Here is a 25,672-nt window from a genome sequence, read left to right as displayed (position 1 = left end):
AGTTATATAATGAATAACATTTTACAGGTTCAAATAAGTAATTTCATTTCAATAAACTCAAATTAAAAAGGTCATAGTGGGCCAAGTAAGTGTATCACTTTCCGGGATCAGACTGTGTATATCGAATTCCAACAGGCCGGCATAATTATGTCGACTGCCGAGAGGTAATCAACACCCGTTAGTCGAAATTCTATTGGACCCCACTGCTGGTCCTAGCGTACAGGAATTCTAGTGGTGGGTGTAAGGGCGGGAAAGTCTCTATAATATTAGATCCCACTCCACTTACTATCAGATGCCGTGGGGTCACTCTACCAAGCACCGATAAAAAAACTCATCTCAATACACCCCTGTCTCAAAAATTATAACATAATAAAACCACGTCCGTTTCCAAACATCAATATTACTTATCTGTGCTGGAGCACTCAAAAAATCTATTTTTAAGCCAAATGCTCGATCGGGGAGAAAACACACGGGAGTTATGAAGAAAATGATTGATTTTATTACAACGAGATACCGGATTGATGTTTTAAAATACTCTGATGTGTTTCACTGTATTTTTGTTTGTTATAGATTAGCTTCCAAGTCCGCTCGCTTAGCTACAAAGCTCAGAGTTTTTGAAATGACCTTTTCACTAGCATACACTGGTAAAAATATCTATTAATTTAATGATTTCTTATGTTTACGCGAATGTTAGACATTGAAATAAAACTAAAAACTATTTAAACGGATTTTATCGCGGTTTTTTATATTATTATTTTCTCCCGACGTTTCGAAGACTTTGCAGCCTTCATGGTTACGGGGGACTGAGGTGTTGTTCATCCGTAAAGTCAAAGTTACAATATCTACCTACATTTTTCAAATATACAACTTTTTAAAAAAATTTATCTGTTGACGGTCCGATCTACGCAGAATGAGCTCACAGTGTCTTGAGGTCTGGCAGCCGGTCTTTTGGGATCCGATTTAATTAAATGTAGAACAGGATCCCAGGCTTGTGCAAGCTTCCAACCATCTTCCCTATTGAAATTTGGGTGTTTTAATTTCAATAGCCTCGCGAATCATCCTAGGTAGGAATCGGTGTTCTTTGGCAAGGATTTGTGGCTTGTCTAATCGCAAATAATGATTGGAGCCTCCTTCAGAATGTTCAGCGACTGCAGACTTCGTAGAGCGTCGGTGTTTCACGTCAGCTATATGTTCTTTTACGCGGGTCCCTATATTTCTTTTTGTTTGTCCTATATAAGAGAGGCCACAGTTGCAGTCTATCTTGTATACACCCGGTTCTTGCAGAGGTATATGGCACTTGACAGGTGGTAAAAATTGACTAATCTTCTTAGGCGGCTTGAAATAGGTTTTTATTGAAGCACGCCAATATAGGATGTAGCCAATCTTGTCGGTGACTCCTCTCACATATGGTAGTACAACCGGAACACGTTCAACTGTGGCTGGTTTCACTCGGTCTCTGTGACGGCGGCGTGGAATTTGGAGCTTGTTGTCTCGCAGTACTTGCTTGACATGTTGTAGCTCAGCGGCCAGGTGTTTCTCATCACAGATTCCTCGTGCTCTCTGAAACAATGATTTGCCCACGGTAGCTAACTGTTTTGGATGGTGGTGAGATTCACCGTTCAGATATTTATCAGTATGGGTCTGTTTCCGATACACAGTATGACTTAAGGTCTGATCAGGATTACGAATGACTAAAACATCCAAGAAAGCAAGAGATTTGTTGTGTTCTAACTCCATAGTGAATTGGATTTTATTATTGATGAAGTTAAGGTGATTTAAAAATGCAGATACTTTGTCCGATGGTAAAATTGTGAAAGTATCATCTACGTACCGTTTGTAAAACCTTGGAGAGACCGGTGATGTTGTCAGGGCAGTCTCCTCGAAGTCCTCCATGAATATATCGGCGACTACCGGAGATACAGGGGAGCCCATCGCTACACCCTCTAGTTGTATATTTGAAAAATGTAGGTAGATATTGTAACTTTGACTTTACGGATGAACAACACCTCAGTCCCCCCCGTGACCATGAAGGCTGCAAAGTCTTCGAAACGTCGGGAGAAAATAATAATATAAAAAACCGCGATAAAATCCGTTTAAATAGTTTTTAGTTTTATTTCAATATCTATTAATTTATTTATTATTCCAAGTCCACTCAGGTAAAACGAAAAGCTCAGTGACTTTTTGAAACGACCTTTTCAATGAATGCACTAGTAAAAGTAATATCTATTTATCTATTACTTGAAAAACTTACAGCCTAACATAAAGTATTATAAATATACAGGCCAACAATTTTTACAAGTAGTGAAGTAATATTGATGAAAACTAACTACTACACTTTTGCAAATTTAATAAAAATGTTTAAGCTTTAAATTATATGTTAAACTCAACTCAGCCAAAGTAAAGGTAGTCATTTATCACTGCTTTATTATTTTAATTTTTCACAGATATTTTATATGTTCACCGATAATAAGTAAGGCTGCCTTAGTAGCATAGTTGTATTAAATCACTGAGACACTGTGTGTGATACCCCCGTGCCTCGGAAAGCACGTAAAGCCGTTGGTCCCGCGCCTGATCTCTCTCCGGTCATGTCGGATTGCCGTCTCACCGGACTATGAGTGTGAAAGAACAGAGAGTGCACCTGTTTATTGCGCACATACTTGTACATTATAATATCTTCTGCCTACTCGGCTGATCTGTTGTAATTGGTCGTGGCTGAAATTTAGCCAGAAGGGATTCATTCATATATAACAATACGACTGCAGTCCTGAGGTGTCGGGTTCGATCTCCGGGTTGGGCATAATGATATTGAGTTTTTCTACCCAGTATTAGCCCGAGTCTGGAATATGTGCCCGCTATGGCGATAGGCTCGCTCCCTATCACTTCATGGGACAGAACACAAGGGGGAAAGTAGGTGCACTAGATGTGTTTCTGCCTATCCCTTCGAGGATACGAAGTTTAGAATGAGCGCGACATTCTTATGACAGATGTCATTTCCATCTAAAAAAGGTTCATGCACTTGCGCTGCTGCGTGCGCTTTGCAATCACTGCACTGGCTTGCGTTCCGTTATTTTGCAGTAAAACAACATTTTTTTAATAAAACAAAATAATTCATTTTCGATAGTTCAGCGTAAACCTTATATCCGTTAAAGGTCTCAGACATTTGATAGAAGCATATCTACTTCACCGATTCCATATCAAACCCGGGACTTCATTGTCATAGGCACGACAAATAATCCATAAATAACATCGATAAAGTAAAATATAAATATACATAAAATCCGTCCGTCTGACACGCTCATAAAACTTTATAAAAGCAAATAAAGCGGGTATTACTCATTGAGTGTCTGGCGATCGTCAGCGTAGACATCTGGTGCGGAGTGACGATACAAGTCATTCTAGTCAGAAATCATCGAAAATCAACGCTTTAGTATTGATTATAATATAAATACAACACTGCAGCATTGGGTATAATATCTATATATATATATATATATATATATATATATATATAAAAATGAATCCCTATTTCCCTTGGTCACGCCATCACGCGTGAACGGCTGGACCGATTCACTTTTTTTTTGTTGTGTTTGTTATTGTCAGGACAAGGTTCTTATGAAGAAAAAATTAAGGAAGTTGAGCGGAACGTTAGAAAATTTAAGAAAAGTTAATTTCAGCGATTTACAGAATACACGCTGCAAATTCATAGTTAAGACAGGACAACGTCTGTCGGGTCAGCTAGTGTATATAAAAAAGCTGTGATAGCCTAGTTGGGAGTGGAATGGACTTCTGAGTCGTGTGACGCTGGTTCAAAACCCAAGGCACCACTGATTTTTGTAAAGTATATGCATTCTTTGTGAATTATCGCTTGCTTTAACGGTGAAAATATTTTGAGAAAACCTACATACCTGAGAAGATCTCTATAAGAATTTTGAAGGTATGTGAAGTCTACCAATCCGCACTAGGCCAGCGTGGTGGACTAAGGCCTAATCTCTCTCAGTAGTAAATAAGACCCTTGCTCAGCAGTGGGACAGTATGTAATGCAGGGTTAATATTAAACTCTTTAGCTTTATATATTAGTATAGACTTCTTTTTGTATGTTCCAACCTTCTTTCTATCATCAGTCTCATATCCTTAGAGTCTTTAGATAAAGTGATATTGAGTTTTTCTGCTCAATATCAGTCTAACTGGAATATGTGCCTGAGTTCGCCTACAGGACAAGGGGAAATACCAATTAGGACCAAGCCTTAACGCAATGAAAACTTTTTTCAGGTTTTAATACCAGTACTAGTATTCTAAAAACATGCAGTTTCATAAACCAATGTTTGTGAATTTGATAAATCTGCACCAAGAATTTCGCCGGCCATACGTGACCTACGACATCGCGTGGAGGGTTTGCGAGGACCGCGCCGTTGCGATTTAACCCTTCGATCCTATAAACATATACTTCTGGTCCAATGTACCAATGTTATACAAATTGAAGGGTTAACTCCTTGACTTCTCGGCTGAATACTTCTAATGATAGAAACGTCCCGCGGGCCGGATTGATTTTCAATAAAAATGAATATTCGTTTATCGCCGATGTCCGCTGACGGGTGAGCCTCCCCCGCCCGCGCCGCCGCGCACCCCTCCCGCCAGCCGTTCGGTCGCGCTTATGAATTCGGAATTTGACCATTTTTAGCTCCCATTCCGCGGTGCCAAATTAAAAATGTAAGAATTCTCGCTTGCAAAAGGAATTTATATTTTATTTCATTTCATTAAATCCGCCATCTTTTGTTTCCACGCGACCGTTCCGATCGGTATTCATATTTTTCTGTGTTTTGTTTCGGTTTGCGAGCGCCGTATTGTTTTATTGTTATGTCCGCTCTAAACGTTCCTCCGCCGGACCGGGTATTAATTATTTTCTTATTTTGACGAAAGCGCCCGACGAATTTTAAGACCACGATTAACTGCGATATAATTTTGCTTTTTTATAGATTCAATCACGTTTTTCATTAAAATTCGACATCGGCGCACTCGTTGGGCCGCATCATCTCGCGCGAGGCGCGTACACTTCTCGCGCCCGCTCTATCGTGCTTAAACTATTAAACGCAACGTCGAATGCAGACGGACAGAGATACATATCGTTTACCGAAAATAATACGGCCCGTAATCCGTTCTCTCATACGAGTGTTCCGAACGTTACGCAACCGACTTTCTGCCTTCCGACAACAGCGCAGATTATTTGTTGCTCATCAATCTCAAATAGACACCGGCGCACTATTGTTCCCGTGACATTTACACAGCGCTCACTACCCGCCGCTACATAAATTCTAATCTCTATTTATACATTCAATTAATACATCCGTGTGTAATTCGTTGCGATTTTAAAATTGGACCGCATCATGTCGCGCCGCGCCCACCCTCGCCCCGCGCCCTGCGACCATTGTTACAATTAAAATTTACGCCAAATTCAAATGCAATGCTCGTTTGAATTTGGAATAGAGCGCATTCCTAATTGTTGGTCGTTAGGTTGGCATTTGGGCGCTAAGGCGGCGGCCGCGGCGTGCGCTCTAGCGCCATTGGCCGATACGTTTTCGCGTTTCGAACGCCGCGTCCGCGTCGCTTTGTATTCGAATTTAGAAAAGCGAATTATTTGCTTTCTTTCGCAGACGTGGCCGGTTATTGTGTGCAAATGTAATTGTTGGTGCGGCTGGTTATTGCTGTAAATATGAGCGCGGACGGATAGTTTCGTCTCGCGCATCCGCGCGCCGTCCATAAAGATTATGATGTTGAATGCGGCCGCACGGTGACGTGCGTTGCTTGCTTGCTTGCGCGCGTTATTGACTATTTTAAGTCCAAGATTTACCTAGCCATTTGATGTGAATGCGATTGTTTTTGGTTTTGTTTCGGCCCGAGTTATAATCGGAGTCGTTATGCATTATTGCAGTTGGAGTGCTATTTTATTATCTAATGTATCAACATCATGTTAAGATGTATGTTCTTTTACATTATTTGTGTATGTGTAAAATATTTGTTGTTGAAATTTTTATGTTATGCGTTTCCTTATTGATATTGCTTAAATGAAAAGTCATTTTCGTTTACTAAAACTTAAATGTAAGAAACGATTACCAATCGTATAACATCTATAGATAAACTGAAAATAAATTATAGGTGTCTACCTTTCTATTCAACTATTGCCTTTTATTTAATTTTACAACGTATCAATAATTTGCAATTAGAATGCGGGATTCATAATTGAATAGAGAACATCGCATTTCGTGTTCGAAAATTCGAATTCAAATTTTCCATAGCGGCCAGTAACATTCAATGTGTAAAACAAACAGTCGGATAATAATGTTCTAGATTTAAATCTATCTAAACTGTAGTGCAGCGGCTCGAAATAGGGCGCGTTTGCAGCAATTATTTTAGCTCTGTCTTTCTGAAAATTGGCAGCCGTGTGAGATCTTTTGCGAACGGTATTCAGTTGGGAAACCGTTGTGTACGTGGCCAATGTAACTAGAGCCCCGTTTTGCCCCCGCCGCTGATTATTTTCTTAGTAATTAACCGCACACTGATATGTCAGATAAAATTGGACGTGCTTTATAAATAAAGTGCCCTGATATGCGAATAATAGGGTAAGTCTGACCGTAACGTCCGTGCGTTAGCCGTATATTAACTGTCGTCTATTTTATTTTAGCGAGCTTCGGACAGTTTGATTGTGAGATATCGATGGATGAAAATGACAGTTCCAGTATGCGATATTGTATTGCGAATTATACTACATACCTACTTAAATGTATATGTGCTTACTTAAAGCGATCGTGACTTTTAATCAACTTTGTATCTTCTTATTCGGTTTTATTATAACATGAGCATCTTTGCACAAGTTTGTAAGCGAGTAAAAAACAATAGCGTTTTTCCTTTTATCTCGTACGGCCCACAAAGCCGCACTATTAATTTCATCTACAATTTAATACCATAAAGAGAAATCGAACAGAAAAAAGCCAACCAACGCGGTCGCGCGCTGAAAATTTACATTTGTAATCAGAGCCATTAACGTCTACAATAAACTGCATTGACACGCGTTAGAGCGGGACAGCGCTATGGGGGAGGAAAGAGTGGGACGATACTCGCCGAGTCGCACCAGACACAATAGCGGCGCGTGCACCGATAGAGCGAGAGCGACGTATTCAGCCGGAAAGAGATCGGTATACATTGTCAGTTGCGTCGGGATTCAATAATAGGTGCGTTCAGATTTTATGCGTTCGCGAAAAATGCACTCAGATTTATAGTTTCGCTTTCCGCGTAGTCTATTATCGTGCGTGTACGCGGCGCTCGATGCGATTTTATTGTTATTGATAAATTTCACTTCTCTTTGTCCCCAATCTGTTTAATATTTGTCATATTGTAAAAGGGTCATTTTTCATAGAATATCGCGATGGAAGGATCTTTAATACCATGTTGGAGTTTACCATTGTTTTTAATACCAATCGCGTACTTTTTTGTTTGTTATGTCACATAACTTGCTCGACAACGAGAATTGATTTATAAAAATAATACAAATTCTTAATTCAATATTTAAAATTTAAATCGTTCTAAAAATTTTAAATTTAGAATATAATCAAACCGGTACCAACATAACCATTTTCGGGGCTACCTCACGCCCCAAAGACATAAGCGAATAACAGAAAATTTCCCATACGTCACCACGGATCATAAATCTGAAATTCGCATTTCGAAACACAATAAGTTCTAAACGCGTCACGCATACAAAGTGCGTGCGCTGTAACAGAGTGCCGGACAGGTGCATTCCCGCGCGTTGTGCGAAAACAAGAAACGCCGATTAAAATGAAATACGCGACGTATTTTCACTCAGGTTAATTAATAAACACTATTTCTAGTCGACGAAATATTGTTGTTATTTATGCGTCTACATGTTTGTCGTCGCTGTGATGTATTGGGATTTGTTGCATCACAACGAGTTATATCATCAGCATTTACCGGAATTAATGTTGATTTTACAATAGATTAACTCGGAATGATAGACCATTCTACGAATACATTTTTAATATCAAATCCTGCGTTTATAATACAGCCTTAAAAAGTCCTTCGTTCATCAATATTGGATGCCTGTTAGCCTTACAATATATTGATTTATTTCTAAATGACTAAATAAGCACAAGAGTTAACTTTAAACCAATACCTATTGTGTTTGTATCATTCCTGTTATTGATTAAAATATAACGTCATCTATACAAAAACATCAATAACGCACGACGTGCAATAAAGTTTGATTAATAATTCCAATGTTTGCGTACGTAACACACGATACATGCGAATTGCGTTACATATGGAACAACAAAACGCATCTCCATAAATAGCCAGACGTCTGCCCAGTGTTCGATTGCACTCGCAGAAAGCGATAATTCACAACGTTTTTTGACTAAACATTCTCATTATGAATCTGTTTGAATTTAGATACTGGCTAGTATGAAATTTTGAATTTAGAATTTTGACCACAAGGAAATAGACAAAAAATCATTGAGTAATGATAGCGCGTTTCGTTTGTGTTCGAATTTTGAACTTTTGAATTAAGATTTTTTTCAGATATTTTAAATTGGTACCTAATCACGAAAACGTGTTAGAAACGTAAGTATTCAAATATCTACTACTTCTGAGTCTTAAGTACTTATAATATTGTAGGTACTATGTTTATAACTTTCATAGTCATTGACCGTTCAAAATTACCTATATTCATTAATTTAATATTATAATTGAACTTTATTGTAAAGCCTAACCATATGCCATCGTACATAGACATCATTGCGGTGAACCCGCAATTCCCAAACCACAATGTACTAATAGTTAATAGACATAATGTTTGTTATTTTATTAAACGTGTAAATATTGTAAATATTTCACTCATTAGGCCGTCAGCGAGTTATTCACACATTGTCTTGAAGATTTTACAAGACCGCACGTTTACCTCAATAATCAACTTTACTTCCCGAGCATTAGGTTTATTATATCTCGCGGTTGTTTATGGTAGCAAATCAGCAAATCTAAAGCGCTAGACACAACACAGTGGGAAGTGGCGTGTTTATTGTGGTTGTCGTCGTAAAGCTCGGTTTACAACGGTTTTATTAACACATATCTCGTAAACTACGCGATTATCACGCGTCTGACGGACGAGAGTGTGGAACTCGCTTAAGTGTGCGTATACGAAATTAATGGGAATATTAATTTGAATATTTAAATTTATATTTTTTAATAATCAGCCAGTATTTAAGTATTAAAGATTCTTTTTTTAAATGACGAAAGAAGTCGCTCACGTGTCACGGGTCGAGGACTGCCCAACAAATTTCAGAAAATTAACGAAGTAGCTTGTATATATGAGAAATAATTGTCATATTTTTACTCATACAAATCTTATATACATGAATCTATTAAATAAGTTAAAAAGCATACAAAATTGTTTCACAAATTAAACGCACGTTTACTGAGTTTACCCGTCTGGCCCAAAAGTAAAAAACGTCAATTCCAATGCAACAATTTATTCCAATCCCTCAAAACCCTAGTTACCCGTTAATAATGGGATATGAAAATGCATTTCTCATAGCCACATGTGCTGGGGACGTTGACCTTTCGTTTTGGTTTTTTCTCAGAAACCGATCGCTTCCTTTCCGCACTTTTTATATGTATTTAATTGTAGCTCCACGGTTTTTTGTGTCATTTTTGTTAATTGTTCGGTTTTGTTGAACCTTTAATCGGCTTCAGGTAAAACAATTTAATTAGGATACAAAATCTAACTATATCAATTATATAGTTTATATATTAGATATTGTAAGGTATTCGTAAAGACACTCTCACGCCTTTTTATCCCGAGGAGTAGGCAGAGGCGCAACCGGTACACCCATTTTCCACCGCGCGTATTTCCCCCATGATATAGGAGGCGAACCTATCACTATATTAGGTACAAATTCCAAACTATTAGTAAAAAAATCCAATATCAATTTTTAAATATAAAATAAAAATAATCGGGACTAAAACATCTTTAAACGCTGTTCGAAAATATTTGTCTATCCCGGAATCGCAACCCAGACCTCTAGGTTCAAAGCTTCGACTCACACAACATCGTACTTACAAATATATCTCCATTCGAGTACACAACTGTCAGATAAAATGTACTTTAGGAAATGATGATAGATAAAAACCTGTGGGAACATATGGGAAGAATGCGCAGGAAGCGAAAAGTTAACGAGAAATTAAGTCTTTGGAAATATGAGAAGTCTATTCTCTTTGGAACCTAAACCGACTCTGTTGCAGTTATAAATCTGTAATCTATTTTTTTTTTTGGTGTTTTATCCAGAAAAACATTAATTCAATATGGACGTTGAATTAAAAGCACAATCCATCGAATTAAGTAAACCGCAATACTCAAAGCCGTTTAAATCTTGAAAAGAACACACAAAAAGAATTCTCAGCTGTCCCGAACTTCAAATCCGAACCCATAAACGGGAACCCTTTCAATTCTTATTGTACGCGATTCAATCAATTCAAAATATTAATTCGGCGCGCCGCCCGCATACTCCGAATCTAACTAAAAATATTGTTCACCCTTTTGAAAAAACACCCACATAACCCTCGCCCTAAGCTAAAAATGTTCCAGAAATATTAAAATAGTCAAAAGAGTTAAATTTAAAATAGAGGGTAGTCACACAAAAAACTTAATCCCAAAACTAACACAGCTGAACGGATCCGTAATAAGTTTATCTATGGATGTACAGCGATGAAGCGCTTTAAAGCGGAACAATTTGATCTCCATTATATTTTTGTTTCGCTTCAGCTATTAAATATATAAGAGATTATAAAGGCTTCTGGCTATTCGTACTTGTATTATTTTTTTAAACTCAAAAAATCATGTTAATATATTATAATAATTATTAAATTTACGCAATATTCTCATTGTTAATTACAATATTATATTTATTTATGAACTTACATAATGTATAAACTTATCTATTACGGACTGGCTTGTAATATTTCATAACTTATATGACCGTGAAGAAAAACTAGTTCTAAATTCAAATTTCTCCATGATAAATGACGTAAAACTTTTTTAAATTCCACGTCGTTTTGTTGTTGCATTGTATAATAGTGGCAAAGGGAGCGCCATGACTAAACCAATTTAAAAATGGAAGGGTTTCACTTTTTCGTTCCAATTTTAAAAAATGAACTCGCGACGAATGATTTGACGATACGAATGGATTGTAAAATGAATTTTATTATGCGAGAGCGAACTAGCGCGTTTACATTTTTATTTTTACTATCGATGTTGAGGAAATTAAATGGATTCTTTAATATCCTAAAGATATTAATTTAGTTATCCGTACACTCTAGTCATTAAGAAGCGTAATGTAAATATTTATAATTTATGGCACACCTATATCTTAATACGATACATTAATAAAACTAAACATGTGATTCTAAAATTGGAACATGAAAAGAAAGAAGTTCTGAAAACGTTCCCATCCACTTGAGGCATGTTACTTTTAAGTAATTTCACTTGTGTACATAAACCCCTCGCCGCAGCACTCACTTCGGGATAATACCCGCACACATACACCGTTCACTTACACACGCACACTCATACATACACAGGCGGCCGCAGATGTTGATTCCATAAAATAATATTTCATGTAAAGCACTAACCGCCCGACCGAGGGCGGAAGGATTGCGTTCTATTTTTAAATTTTTATATTTCGAAGCAATTTATACGTGGAACCAGCCCATTTGTACTTATGTTGGTAATACCTGCCAATGTTCATTTGAAATTAAATTACGAACACTGATCCCTTTTATTTCTTCTTTTCAGGGTACAAGGCTCCGTTTCTAAATGCTCTAGTAAAAGTAATTATCAATAACAGCATATTACAAAATGTCAAGTCAAAATTGACCTCTAAAATTGTTTGAACATTTCGCTCGTGACCATTCGTCAATTAAATCGGACGCGGGGACTCGTTATTACAGCGAATAAAAAAGAAATAAATCTCGGGACGAGTTTTAAAAGCTCCGTTTCGAAGTAAAGAATGTTGTGTACAATCTCGGTTCGGACAAAAAAGTGACAACAAATAAAAAAGGAAACGCAACACGGCCAAAGAACAGATTATCAGCGCTAAAGGGTTGCTCCCGCGCTCTCCTCGTCCTCCTTTTGTTTCTTCCAAATTCAAACTGGGCCCCCGCGCCCGTACAAGGAGTGTTCGAATGCGAATTCTATTTTTGAATATTCTACCGAGAATTTTTAATTAATGCCGCTCGGCCGCGCTCGTATTTTTAAAATTCGTATTCTGTTTTAAATCGAGTTCGATATTCAATTTTTGCGTTCGATTCCTGAGTTTTTTATTTATGTTGTGCGATAATGACGTTTCGCTTTAAGTGCTTTATTTCGATTGCCGATTTTATTCCGATGTTCTCCTTGAAGGTCGGTAGTTTTAGTGATTAATGGTTCAGATATGTGGAGTGCTTTTTAAACGAAATATTGAATTTAATGATGTTTTGTGGAACTCTCCGCGATCTGTTTTTGTTTCGACGTGCGTGGGCGGTATTCTATAGGCGGTCTCAATGACATCGTAATGTTTCCACATCATAGTTGCACGGTTGTGTTATCGATCACTCCAACTCTCCAATTGAATGCTCTTTCTGTGATATTTAATAAGACATCCGATGTATTTTGACGATAAGGTCGCTACTACCGAACTTTAATTTATTGTTTAAATCATGACAATAACATTTTTGGAATGTTCAAAGATAGTGGAATTTGAAATGTAATTAAAAACGGCACTGATTGTAAAATATCGTCGTAAAATGTTTCGCAGACAGCGGCAGCCCGTGCACTTTAAATGAGTAACCAATAAGTCGCATTAAGGGGTCACTTGACGCATAGCATCACACGCAGCCAGCATACGCAAGTCGTTGACCCCGATACGCAAACGACGACTTCTTATTATAGATATTATAATCGATCTCAAAATCGATATAAAATCAAAAACTCACTACGAACGATTGCTTAATTATTTCTGAACATCTCGTACTGGCATGAGGTTTTTTAATAAGTAATAACACGTTACGAACGATTCGATTGTATAATAGCTTCACTTAATATTCCATTTTCAAAAATATTTGAATCGTCATGCTCGTTCCATTCTTGCTGTCGATACGGATGTGGCTATCTGATTTTAAATTTGGAAGTCGATCGATAGTTCTTATTGGGCACGAAATTTAAATTTAGAACTTAATTGTCATTACATGGTTGTTAATTAAATTCATTTTGGCGCTTCCTTTAAATTCGGTCCCCCGCCTTGTAGTGCTAAATCAATATTTGATGAAATAAACGCAATGCCAATAAAAAATTATCATATAATAGAATAATCCAACGACTCTACCGTAGGCATATCAATACTTACGTATTAACTTTTGTTCGTTGTAAATTTTGTGCTTTACAAAAATTATACTAATGCCATTCATTTAGTACAAAATTCTATTACTATCATAGTCCTCACACATTATTGTTATTATAGGTGTTTAATAAGTATTTCGTTTCTTTCCAGGTATTTACCCGATCGTCATGTAGAGAACGGCGCGCGCAAGGACCCACAGAAACAATGTTTGTCACGAACTCTTCCGAGAAAGAGTGAGTTGTAATTAGAACCCATCGATTTGTTTTAATATAAATATAAATAATTTTCGATGTAACTATATAACGTCAAGATATCTTTTTATATTATAGTTGCTAATTTCTCAATTAACAGTTCAGTCAATAGTATTAAGTTAAGAAAAACTATCATTGAATACAAATAATTTTCGTTTTTTAATCACGACTAGCTATTTTTCATAATTTAACGAACAACCGACCAACGCATTCAAATTTCGAACGATTGTCTCCACAATTCCCGAGTTTAAATTTCGAACGAATAATTTTCATAGATTCGAAAAACAATGAATAAACTTTAAAGTACATTAAAACATCTCGTTCGGTACAATAATTGATGTACCGGACTCACCCCTTCATAATCCTATTGCAGCGTTGCCATGGCAACCAGCTAGTGCCGAGACAGGCCGAATGCACACATATATACACATATTGGATTTAATCGTATCCGTTAATATGGAATGGAATTTCGCTTTGTCATTACGTATTAATTCGATATACGAATCTCGGTATAGTTTTGAAACAGGCTTTCAGAGTTTGCAGCTGTAATATTTGTTAGAAAAAATTATTTGCAGTTAGAATATTGTAATTGTTGAATTTAAATATAGTTTTATTTCGATGTATATTTCGTAAACAAGACTTCATTATTGTTGAATTTGTTTTGAATCACTAGAAACTAAATACTTTGAAATATTTTAGCGCCAACATCGATGCACCTCCAGCACAATTTCCAATCAAAATCGGCATAACAAAGGTGTTTAAATTTCAAGATACCATCGAAAAATAAGTCTATACATTCAAAAATGGCTCACAAAACCTGTCATAGCAACAATGGTCGGAGTGCGTCGACTTTAATCAGAAATAACCATTACACTGATAATTATATACCAATGTGTATAATTAAGAAACGAATCTCATCCAGTATTGATATTGAAAATTATGTTTTTGTTCGGCTATCGTTTGAAACAAAACGTTTAATTCGTATGAAGTGACTTGCATTTCGTTTGTGCTTGTGAAAGGATTTTTTATAACGTTTTGTTCTCGCTATAAGCTAATGAGTGGTGGGAAAATAGTTTTGTTTCTGTCTCTGTCTAACTTGAAAACGATATCAATATGTGTCAAATTTCTTTACTTGAAAATTGTAGTGTATGTTATCGAAATATCAATAATATTTTCATGTCACTTGATGATTACTTCTTACAATTATCTCAACCTATATTGAATGAATCCTTAGTCATATTTGAAAACGAGCGTCCATTTTAGATCCAACCATGGATATATTTGAACTGCAATCCATTCAAACTGACTTTAGTATGGTCAATATTGACAGCTTGTGGTTGTGTAAGGAGTGGCGCTCATGATATAAGAACTCGAATCTAAATGTGAACCTGGTTTGAATAAAAAATATTAGTCAAATAAGTAAAATTATTTGTTGTTCAAGTGAATAAATAGGTTATAACAGTGACGTTTTGGTTGCCATTTTAGTTCAGATTTTGGACAAATAGTTTATATGGACGTTCGTGTCCATAGAATATACGTCAATGGATACAAAAATCTTCGTATAATCAACAGCTTTCGACTTCGCTTAAGATGAAATACATAAGCGTATCCAACCCTTTATTATAAAGAAATTTCCGAATGCAACAATGACTAAGTCTGTATGAATAATTCATTAACAACTTCATACTTCCCGAGACCGAGTTTCGCTGCAAAAGAGTACGTTTTTGGATACGAAATTCATCGAAAAACGCCTTTTATACAACATTAACATTATTTACGGCCGGCCTCGGCTGGACATAAGAAATTCGAACCGACGAAAGTAGCCCGATTGTTGGCAATTTCTTTTTTAAAAATATTTCGTGTACGCGTTCTGTATTACGCCGACACCTGTTGCATACGAAGTGTCCCTCGGGATCATTCGGGACATCTTTTTACCTCACATAAGTCGACAATGGGATTGGGATTTATGAAAAACTTTGAACCCCAACCGCGTCAGTGTTTACAGAGCCGAATTAATCTTTCAAATGCATTACGTAAGCTTGCAGAAAATGCAGTGCGTTCACACTGGTGCAATTTTTTGGCTTTCGTTAAAGTTGGCAGTCAGGAAGTGCTAATCAACTACCGATTGCTAATAGACCTGTCGCTCGCACCCTTTAAGACATCAACCGTTACCAAACGGATATCGGTGTTCGAAATTCGAAAAAAAAGAACAATCGGAAAACGCCAACACGTCGCAGCGATAACGCAACGGATTCGAAATTTTAAATAGTTCCATATTCAAACGCCCATTTTCAAATATGGAACTGGTCGATTGTTTCCGTTTTCGCCCGTGTGTACGCGCCGCGTTAGTTTTAATATGCGGGTTGCGCGTGCGTTATTGAAGTTTCACAATGGATCCAAGTGGCAATATGGCGGCTAGAATCGATGTCCATAATGTCCAGTTTCTTTTTTTTATTGAATAATAAATTGATGTTTATGGACACGACGCATACTTTGCTGATTATTTATTGACGCTTGGCGTGTTTAAGGTTTGATGGCATAACTATTGTCATTTGAAGGTAGTTGGAGCCTTACAAATGTCACTTTGAATGTTATATGACCTCATTTCGGCAGTTTCCGTGGTCAATTAGTGAATATTAATCATATATTTAATTGTGTTATACCTGGAATGATTGAATGACTTATTGTCATCAGTAATTTGAGAAGTTGACCTAAAGCGGAACATGGAGAAGAATGTATAGTTTTCCAAAACGTAGTATTCAAATAATATATTAAATAAAGTTAATGTACACGTAAGAAGAAAAACAATACTATATTTTACGCTTATATATTTTAAATTACCGTTTAGATCACAGACAAGATTTTTCCTAGATCACTTCTATCCCAGAAATCTTTGTCTATAGCCTGATAACAGTAAAGGATATATCACAACTATTCCTCTATGAATTTATAATACAATCTTGTCTATATCAAAATAAAACTTAAAAGTAAAAAGTTCGCTCCATAATTCACTTTTTGCTCAATGGTTTACATATCAGATTAGTTTTTTTGACGTGAATCATCAAGAAAAAATGTACGAATGATGACACATCATTAAGTAAATCTAGGATTGATGACGCGTTAGTGAGAAATAGGAATATAGAGGCATGTTGATATTTTGGCTCCCAATTTGCTATGATTAGCTTCCTCCTAATTATTCTATTTAATTAATTTCCCTGAGTTAAAGTTAATTAGTGGTCGCATACTTCCGATTCATCGCTCGGTGTTATTGCCACTGCCGAATCTGGCTTACAGGAGTTGCAGTGGTGGATGTGAAGGCGGCATAGTCTTATATATTTTAAGACCAGGCTTTTGCCTCATAGAAATCTATCTTCAAGAATCTATTTGGTGTCTTGGAGCTAACCTATGAGTATATTGTCATTTTTGTTTATACCTTGAGGTTAACTTGATTTTACACTCTTAGAACTATCGTAGATTTTCTATTGCGTTTGTAACAAAATTCTTACTAATACCAAGTCTTATTAGATCACATAATAATCTCTCTAAGGTACAAGGTATTTCAAACGTTACCCCCATTCTTATACTGCCTTGTTACAAACAACAGTCCGAACAATAAGAACCAAATTCCCATAAAGCCTGACCACCGCGAATTCGGGGTAAATGTAATTTCTATAGAAAACAGCCGAATCAGTATTCAAGACCGGGGTCTACGTTCCGGTGTATATGTATGCTTTCTACACCATTTTCGGTATAAGTTTATATAAATTAATTGAGTTGATGCAATTCAGTGGCGAATTATAATGAGTTGTTAATTCGTGTTGCGTTCTTATATGGATTATAATCTGCACTGTGGATTCTATAGAGTGGTTGCGTACAAGTCCAGGTGTCATTAAACTTGTAGGGAATGGAGATGTGATATATTGATAAACTTAAAAATACGCATTTCAGGGTAGTAGCCAGTGTAACTACTGGATGTAAGACTTAACATTAACATCTCATATCTTAGTATGGCGAGCGCAGTGGAACACCAAACAATACGTAATTCAAGGTGTTTGATGGTGTTTATGTCGTATTACCATCAGGAGAACGGCAAGCTCGTCTCGTCATTCAAAGCAATAAAAAATAATGTTATCACTTTGATAAGCTCTTTCTCAAATTAGAATCATTGTTAGATACAAGGCAGTTTTTGTTATACTTAAATTCTAGTTAAATGTTAAGGAAAACGCGAAGGTAATTCGATTTCCACATGATTTTTTGTTCACTTATCTCTTAAATACACCCTATTGTCAATAGATAGTTCCATTGAATTGATGAATTCTAATAAACTATATATTTTTTTAAACCACTTTCATTAATTATCTATATAGATATAATATGTCTTGTTTCCCTTAGACATGCTCCCTTGGACTGCCTAAACTACTACATTCATATATTTTTTTCTAATACTTTCTAGAAGGTACTAAAGAAACTTACGAAAATTGGAGTAGTTCAGAAAACTTAACTATTTTAACTTCGCGCGTTTCATAAATGCGAATTTTGAAATATCACTTTAATTTCCAAAATGGTTTTGAATAGAAACTAAATGAAAAGCCGCAAAACTAATTTAATATTCATAGCTAAGATAGGACAGCGTCTGTCGGGTCAACTAACAATCAATAAAATATGCAAATATGTTAAAAACATCAAAACAAACACTAAATAAAAACTTAAAATTCTGCGAAAAATCTAATAATAAATCAATTTATTTTATACCTACCGAAAAAATGGCCCTTGTCCACTCGCTATAGTCATTGATTTATAGGAATATTCAAATATACTCGTTCATTGTAGTCATAATAGAACATTTACAAATTGATTCCATAGTATAAAAAGACTAATTTAATTTTACAATAAAATCGATAACATTGTGCGAAATTGGACCATACGCGTACATAATAGAGTGGAAAATCATATGTTTAAAACCAATGTCGTTCCGTCAAACGGTCCGCCACAAATTGGTGACTTCCTCGAAGATTTTTATTTTTATTGTTAAAAGCGTCTCCGACGACAATTGGTGCGGATTTGGTGTTGAATTGGTAGTGCTTTTGTTAGTGGCGTTATGTTGTCGCAAACGACGCTCACGTACTCGCGTTAGTTATATTTAGTGGTTAACAAGATTATAAATGTCGGTTTCATTTGGCAAACAAAACGATGAATCTTAGTTTAAAGTACTAATAGTAATAAATACCTTGAATAAAATTCTAATGATTATTTCGTAAGTGCGGCTGTTTGAACATATCATGAGCCCAATTATGAAAAAAAAGTAAACACAGATTTATGTAATTTTAATATTTTCACATTCGAATTTTAAATTGCTAATAAATTTGTCGCTTATTTTCAATCAATAACTCGGGTCAAGTTTAAATTTGGAACGCGTGATTAATAAGTAAAAATATTTATCATGAATTTTATAAAAAAATGTGTTTTGAAGATCGAAATAGAAAAAAACAAAAATGTAATCCAATGAAAAGATTACATTTTAAAAAATTTCTACGTTTTACTCTTGAAAATAGTTGTCATATTGACTTGCCGCGAAGGCAATAGTAAAACTATTACAGATTATAATAATAAATGTATAAGGCTTACTCTTACAAAATAAGGTTGTATTACAGTATGTTGACCTGTATAAAATAAACACAACAAAATTTACTGTGACTATTATGACATCAACTCCAACGGCTTCCCCAGCGATCGATGCGAATAAATTATAAAAAAGCTCATCTGTCCTGCACATAAACTTTCACCCCATTGTAGAAACAGTTCTAGTGTCAAATTTTCCACAGTGCCCCACGTCCACTTACACAACCCTTCCCGAAAATACTAAAAATAAAACTCGAAGGGGACTTTTTAAAATCGTTATTATAATCTCGGACGCCATTTTGCGTACAATATGGGGACGCGCCCTTCAATTTTTAAATCTTTTTTTAACAAAAAACCCCTTTGATGTTTATGCATTTGGACAATATCTGCCGCGCGGCTAGATGCGACATTTGGCCATTTCGGGGATTTGCGCGATGCATATTTTAGATTAAAACTTTAATACTATCCTGTGCCGCCCTATCGTGATTGTTTGTTATAGTTTTTACTTGGCTTCTGGATTTAAACACATTTCGCCTTAGTCTTATAAGAATTTGAATATCGAACGCATTATATTTTTTCTTGCAAGCAAGAGTCTCGTCTTATACAGACTTCTTAAAAACCATTATCGCCTATCAAGATTAGAATCGGCATTTTATATGAGAAGGCGATACTAGCTATCAACGAGATTAAAAATTAAAAACTAATTATCAAATAATTAATTCTCAACTGTATACGTGTATCTACATCGTGCTAATACATCTTGTCATCAATACATGTAAGTTTTTCGTCGGCACATGGTGTTGTAACCTCGTGAAGCGTTAAACTGCAAGAACAATTCTACCAACCTAACATCCAATTAATCAACTCATTTTAAATAACACTAGAAAAAAGTCGTGTGGGAAAACGTACACGTACCCGAGAGCGGCGCATTCCAAATTCGAATGAATCTGAAAGGCGAGCGAGATTTGAAAAGAGAATGAGATTTGAAAATAGAACACGCCATTACGAGCCAACACAATGGTCTCATTGGTAGATTTGAAAAAGGAACAATTTGTTAAACGTCAAATATGAACTTTTTTATGTTAGCAGTAATGAAACGCTCCGTATGATGTCTAGTACACATCATGGGTTTTTTGTCCGATCCTCGCTCGTTTTACATTTGTTTTGTACATCCGCGGCCGCGCTTATTAACGTCAACATTAAAATAAGATGGCGAGTGATAGCTGCGGCCTGTGATGCGCCCACCGCCACCGGCGACAACGCTATTGCGGTATTAAACCAATTCCACCACGTCCTAATTAACAAGCAATGATGCCAAAATTAATGCTCGCGCAATTTAGGCACTTATCGCGTTTAGTGCCGCTCGAAAAATAATAAAACATAGACTAACATCCACACGTAGAGGCGAGTCTGTCAGTTTTTTGCGCGCGCTGCCTACGCGCTCTATTCTCTCGTGCGTTCAATTTGGTTCTGTCATACTTTCTACATTCAATACGTTTATCGTTTGATCACAAACACGAGCAATGACATGAAACTATCAATATTTCTAATAACATTTAAAAACAAAGTATATTAGTTTCTTATACGAATGAGGCGGCCATATTAATCATTGGAACGAATTTCCGTGCGCCATGTCATACGAAGTTCGTTTATTAAAAATGTGACGTATCAAGATCAACATCTCATCGGGCGAACAGGATGGATGATAGGCGAACGGATGCAGCGTGAAAGAGACAGTGGAGTGCTGACATTTCAACGGGTCATCAACCCTACGGGCGTCCTGCTCTAACGAGAATTCGAAGATTTGATTTGAATTGTTCCTAATTTGAAATATTGACTCGTTCGACGCGGCGGGCAATTTTATAATGTAACCATTTTTTTACGTTTCGTTTCACATGGTTTATTAAAATTTATATCTAATAGATATGCTTTTATGGAGCTTCCGTTCGTCTCTAATGGCCGACCTCCATAAACGATACAATAAACGGTAAAACATGATTTTACAATAGTTTTATATATTTTTTGTGGACGGAGATTAAGTGTAATTATTCAGTTTCAAAGAAATATAGAATGTGTTCCGCGGTCGGTGTTTTTAATTTATTGTTGTAAAAAGTGCGAAACGGTTGCTGACGAGTTTTGCCGCGCGGTGATTTGGGCATAACATATTAGCGTATTTATTTATTCTATAGTTGGGGTATAAAAAAGTTAGAAAAAAATAATAGCTTGTTACATCTATAATAATTATACTATGAGAAATAAATCTCACGCAATACGAGTTTTTTTTCAAAGAAGTATACAAAATCTAAGAAAAAAATTGATGTCCTTACCTCAATAACTTCTGTCTAATAAGATCGATCATAATATTTCCACTAAAACGAATCTTTATGACCTCAAACTTTTTCTTCCGATATGGACCATAAACTGACCCACAATATAAATTCATCTTGGGTCTTTTAATCAAATTGGAATTTGGAAGACGACAACAAATCGTCATGCGTTGTTTTTCCTTTATTTAATGAAGAAACGCTGTGAATTTTAGAACTGGGTCTGACAATCCCATTTTGGGAATCACCCGGTTTTGTTAAGATTACATATTCAAAGTATAATTCTATGATACATTTCCATTTAAGTGTTCATACTTAAGAATTATAAGTATATAAGTTAATTTTATCTACTTTTACGAACTAAAACATATAACAATCGACATGTTTTATAACGTTAAACCCATAAATCTCTAAACAAACCCGCGAACAAAACTCGAACAAGAAACAAACAAGTTATAGTACACACACCGAATTAAAATGCAAGTACAAGCCCTATTCCAAAACAAAAGCTGCAAAAATGTTAAACGGCCACGATCATAACTGGTTGGTAACATCCATAAAAGGAGATGTAATCCTATTGTGCAGCCATATCCCTTGTATTTGTATAATATGTTCAATCATTAATTTTGCCCGTAATTGAACGGGTCGGACTGCGACGTACAAAAACGTCACGGTTCGGCGAAACGTCGATCGGCGGCGGGTATATACTAAATTCTTTTGACAAATTTACGCCGGTATCGCCTTATGAAACGGATTCTTTGGGGAAATGTAAGAAGGTTTCGGTAGTCTCACGGTATGGCGCTTGGCGATACTTTTTTGGCTTTTGGGTCAGTTTCGTACTCATTTGTTTACGGCATTATCGGGCCAGTACTATTGGCGCAAACATAACAACTTACTGCTGTTCGTGCACACACTCGCAGCATTTATTCCTGAAAGGGTAGGCATGTAAATACTGCACCGACTTTCCGCCATATGTTTTCCACCCGTGATATGATCGCCATATGAAACACAAATTCCAGACTTCGGGCTGATACTGACTAAAAAACCCAATATCACTTTTTCCAAAACATCGAACCCGAGACTTTAGTACTAAAGTTGTACAATCGTCTACGCCACTGAGGCAGTATTTCGTATGAAAAGCGAGGTTTCCGAAGGCTCAATCTCCCTTCTTGCGCTAAAATCTATTATTTTTTTAATACTGGTAGTATATCAACGATTCTTTAGTTATTGGCTATGAAATTAATCTATTTTACTGATTCCATTTTAATTATTTATATTATGTTTTTTTTTTCCGACGTTTCGCAGACTGCAGCTTTCGTGATCACGGGGCTGACAGAATTTTACTTTAATTTCTAACATTCGTATAAACCCAAGAAATCATTATTATACGTTATTAAGCACTAGATATACTATACTACCCAGTTATTCGACTCTTGATATATATATTATAAAAGTAGGGTAGAATTATAGTCATTTAGAAATACGAATATTGCGTATATCTAGGATGCTCGTCCCGTCTCTATAATGTAAGAGCATATCAATAGCAGTCAGTACCTACGAAGTAAATTCAACCTAAAAATCAAGATCACTGGCCACTGCTTCCGAAATTAAAAAAAGAAAGTCATTTACAAACCCGAAAACGCATTCATCATTTATCTATATCGGCTACCAACCGGTGATCACATTTTCTATTATTCATTAAGCCCATTGTTGCTTGCGACTGAAATTCGGTAACTGACTTTGCGTTAATAATTACTTCTCAAAATAATGCTAAGTCCGATGCACGATCGCGATAAGTGTACGGTCCGCTTGGCTACCAGACGACCGCCACAGCGCAAATGTTTTCAGATGGTCAGGGCCAGTAGAACTTAAATGTATATACTTTCATGTAAAATATGATAGGTGTTGAGAATCATTTATCACCGGGTAGCGATAGTGGTTTATATGTGTCGCGCGGGATCAGCCTGTGTATATCCAGTTCCAATAGGCCGGCATAATTGTGTCGACTGTTGAGAGGTAATCTGTCGTCAGTCGACATTCTATTGGACGGCACTCTACTTACCATGACGTGTAGTGGTCACTTTGCTCGAAGCTTTGAGTGAATTGTTTTTGAACGTCATTTTAGTAGGAAAAATTGGACTGTAGAACCTGTGAAGATGATTAGAGTCTCGGTTTTTTTTTCGTAACATACATAAGATAAAGTTGCAATTAACATTTCCGATATTACAAAATACAGTAGGTCGAAATAGCGAATTGTTACCTACAATTGGTGTTCTGCCTACCTTTTAAAGAATACAGACGTAAGCTATACGAATTAATGTGTAGTATGAACTTATTACGTTGCGTTCAATTGTTTCAAAAGTCACGAAATTTTTGACCTCTATTTTGTAACTGGTAGCTAAGTATTTGAAATATAAAAATAAGAAAGGTGCTTTATACTTTCAATGTAAATGACCTTAAGTGTCTAATTAGATTGAACAATTACAAGCCGTAGGCGGGACACAGCTCACAAAGATAAAATTTATTCAAATAAAAAATAAACTGACACTATTTAAATATAGACTTTATAACACATTTTTATGCATGTACCTCTGAAGATGTGATTAGCTCATCACAATTGTCAATTAAAGTACAAAGGACAAGACTAGTTAACAAAACTGAACTCAATACAAGCCTATGTATACATTAGGCTAGTCAAGAATATAAAATTCCTTATACATGATAATAAAAAAAAAAAAACTGTTCAAGACAACTATATTGCAGCCAACATCAAAAAATTAAAAAAAAATCAACTATAAAAAATAAAACCCATGCAGCCAGCATCAAAAAAAAAAAACAAACCCACATCCCAAATAACGCAACTTAAACAAGTCTTCTCTACTATCAGTACGCTATGGCATCAGTATTGCATCAGTTAATTAATTTCATGCGACGTCGGGATCGATCACGGCGGATTTGCCACAGATCAACGTAACAGACTCGTCAGAGTATACAATACCCGCAATATACCTACGGGTATCGGGTTTACACAATATATTTGTCTGGTTGGATTTCAGGTTTTAAACAATACTTGTCATTTAGTATGTAAAATGGCAGATAATTCTTGTGCAATTTGATTTGTAAACAGGTTATATTGTAGGTTATATAGTCCGGTAGAGGCGCTGTAATTTTTTTTTAATACTAACAATTGACATTTGCAATAAAACCTTAATTTTTGAATGAATATAAATCTATATTATAAAATTATCATTTTTGATTATGATTGTAGGGCTTAAAGCACTTACGGATTTTATAATACAAAATTTTTCCGATGATAATAACAAAAATTTTATGGCTGCATTAAACTTTTTGTATTTATCAAAATGTTTACCCCTTTCAGACAAATATTACCTTCATACTTAAAGAACACAAAGTCAACATTACTTTACCGAAAAGCCGCAAATATTTTGACAAATATCCCAAATTTTCCACCGATAAACCATATCGGAAATACGTCTAAACTTCACATTACAGCACTCACTAAAATAACCCATTTCTATCTTAATACACATATAATCTTGATACATATGTATATCTTGCAGAGTACTTCAAGGTACTCGTATAAAATGGTACACTGCAATCATTGTCCGTTGATACGAATGATTAATGACAATCGGGCGCGGTCCCGATGATTTGTACAGACAATTGTTAGAAAGTTGTCAGTAACTTGCTTTCGTATCGAGAATGTGATCAGTTTAATTAGCCTGTTTGTTTTTAGTTGTTCTTTGTCCTCGCTTAATGTTTGAAATATAATACAATTTTGTATAATTTTTCAATATGTATATAATCGAATTCTGATCTTTGGTAGTTTTATTTATCTACTCTTTGTCCTTTTTATAATTATTTTATTGTATTTAAAGATGTAGTTTTTCATTAAATAATTAATTAACTTTGATAAATTATTCATTTGTGTGAAAATTACTTTTAATTTTGAACACTATCCAGTCAACTTTAACCCGTCAAATATAGCTCGAAATCCTAAAACTGAAATAGAAAACGGAGA

General features: G+C 35.8%; 1 protein-coding gene across 7 annotated transcripts in view; it reads left to right on the top strand.

Annotated features, from left to right (window-relative positions):
• Window positions 1-25,672, top strand: part of LOC115456040 — a 99,084-nt gene that overhangs the window by 15,832 nt on the left and 57,580 nt on the right. Inside the window, exon 2 of one of the 7 annotated variants that reach the window (XM_030184891.2) lies at window positions 13,587-13,669. The exons of the other annotated variants lie outside the window; for them this stretch is intronic. The gene's annotated coding sequence lies outside the window, so the exon portion shown is untranslated. The remainder of the gene's footprint in view (window positions 1-13,586; window positions 13,670-25,672) is intronic. 7 annotated transcript variants of the gene reach the window in all.

This window comes from Manduca sexta, chromosome 3 (assembly GCF_014839805.1).
Source record: "Manduca sexta isolate Smith_Timp_Sample1 chromosome 3, JHU_Msex_v1.0, whole genome shotgun sequence".
In the NCBI taxonomy this organism is placed as follows: Eukaryota; Metazoa; Arthropoda; class Insecta; order Lepidoptera; family Sphingidae; genus Manduca; species Manduca sexta.
This window is presented reverse-complemented; position numbering and strand designations above follow the sequence as displayed.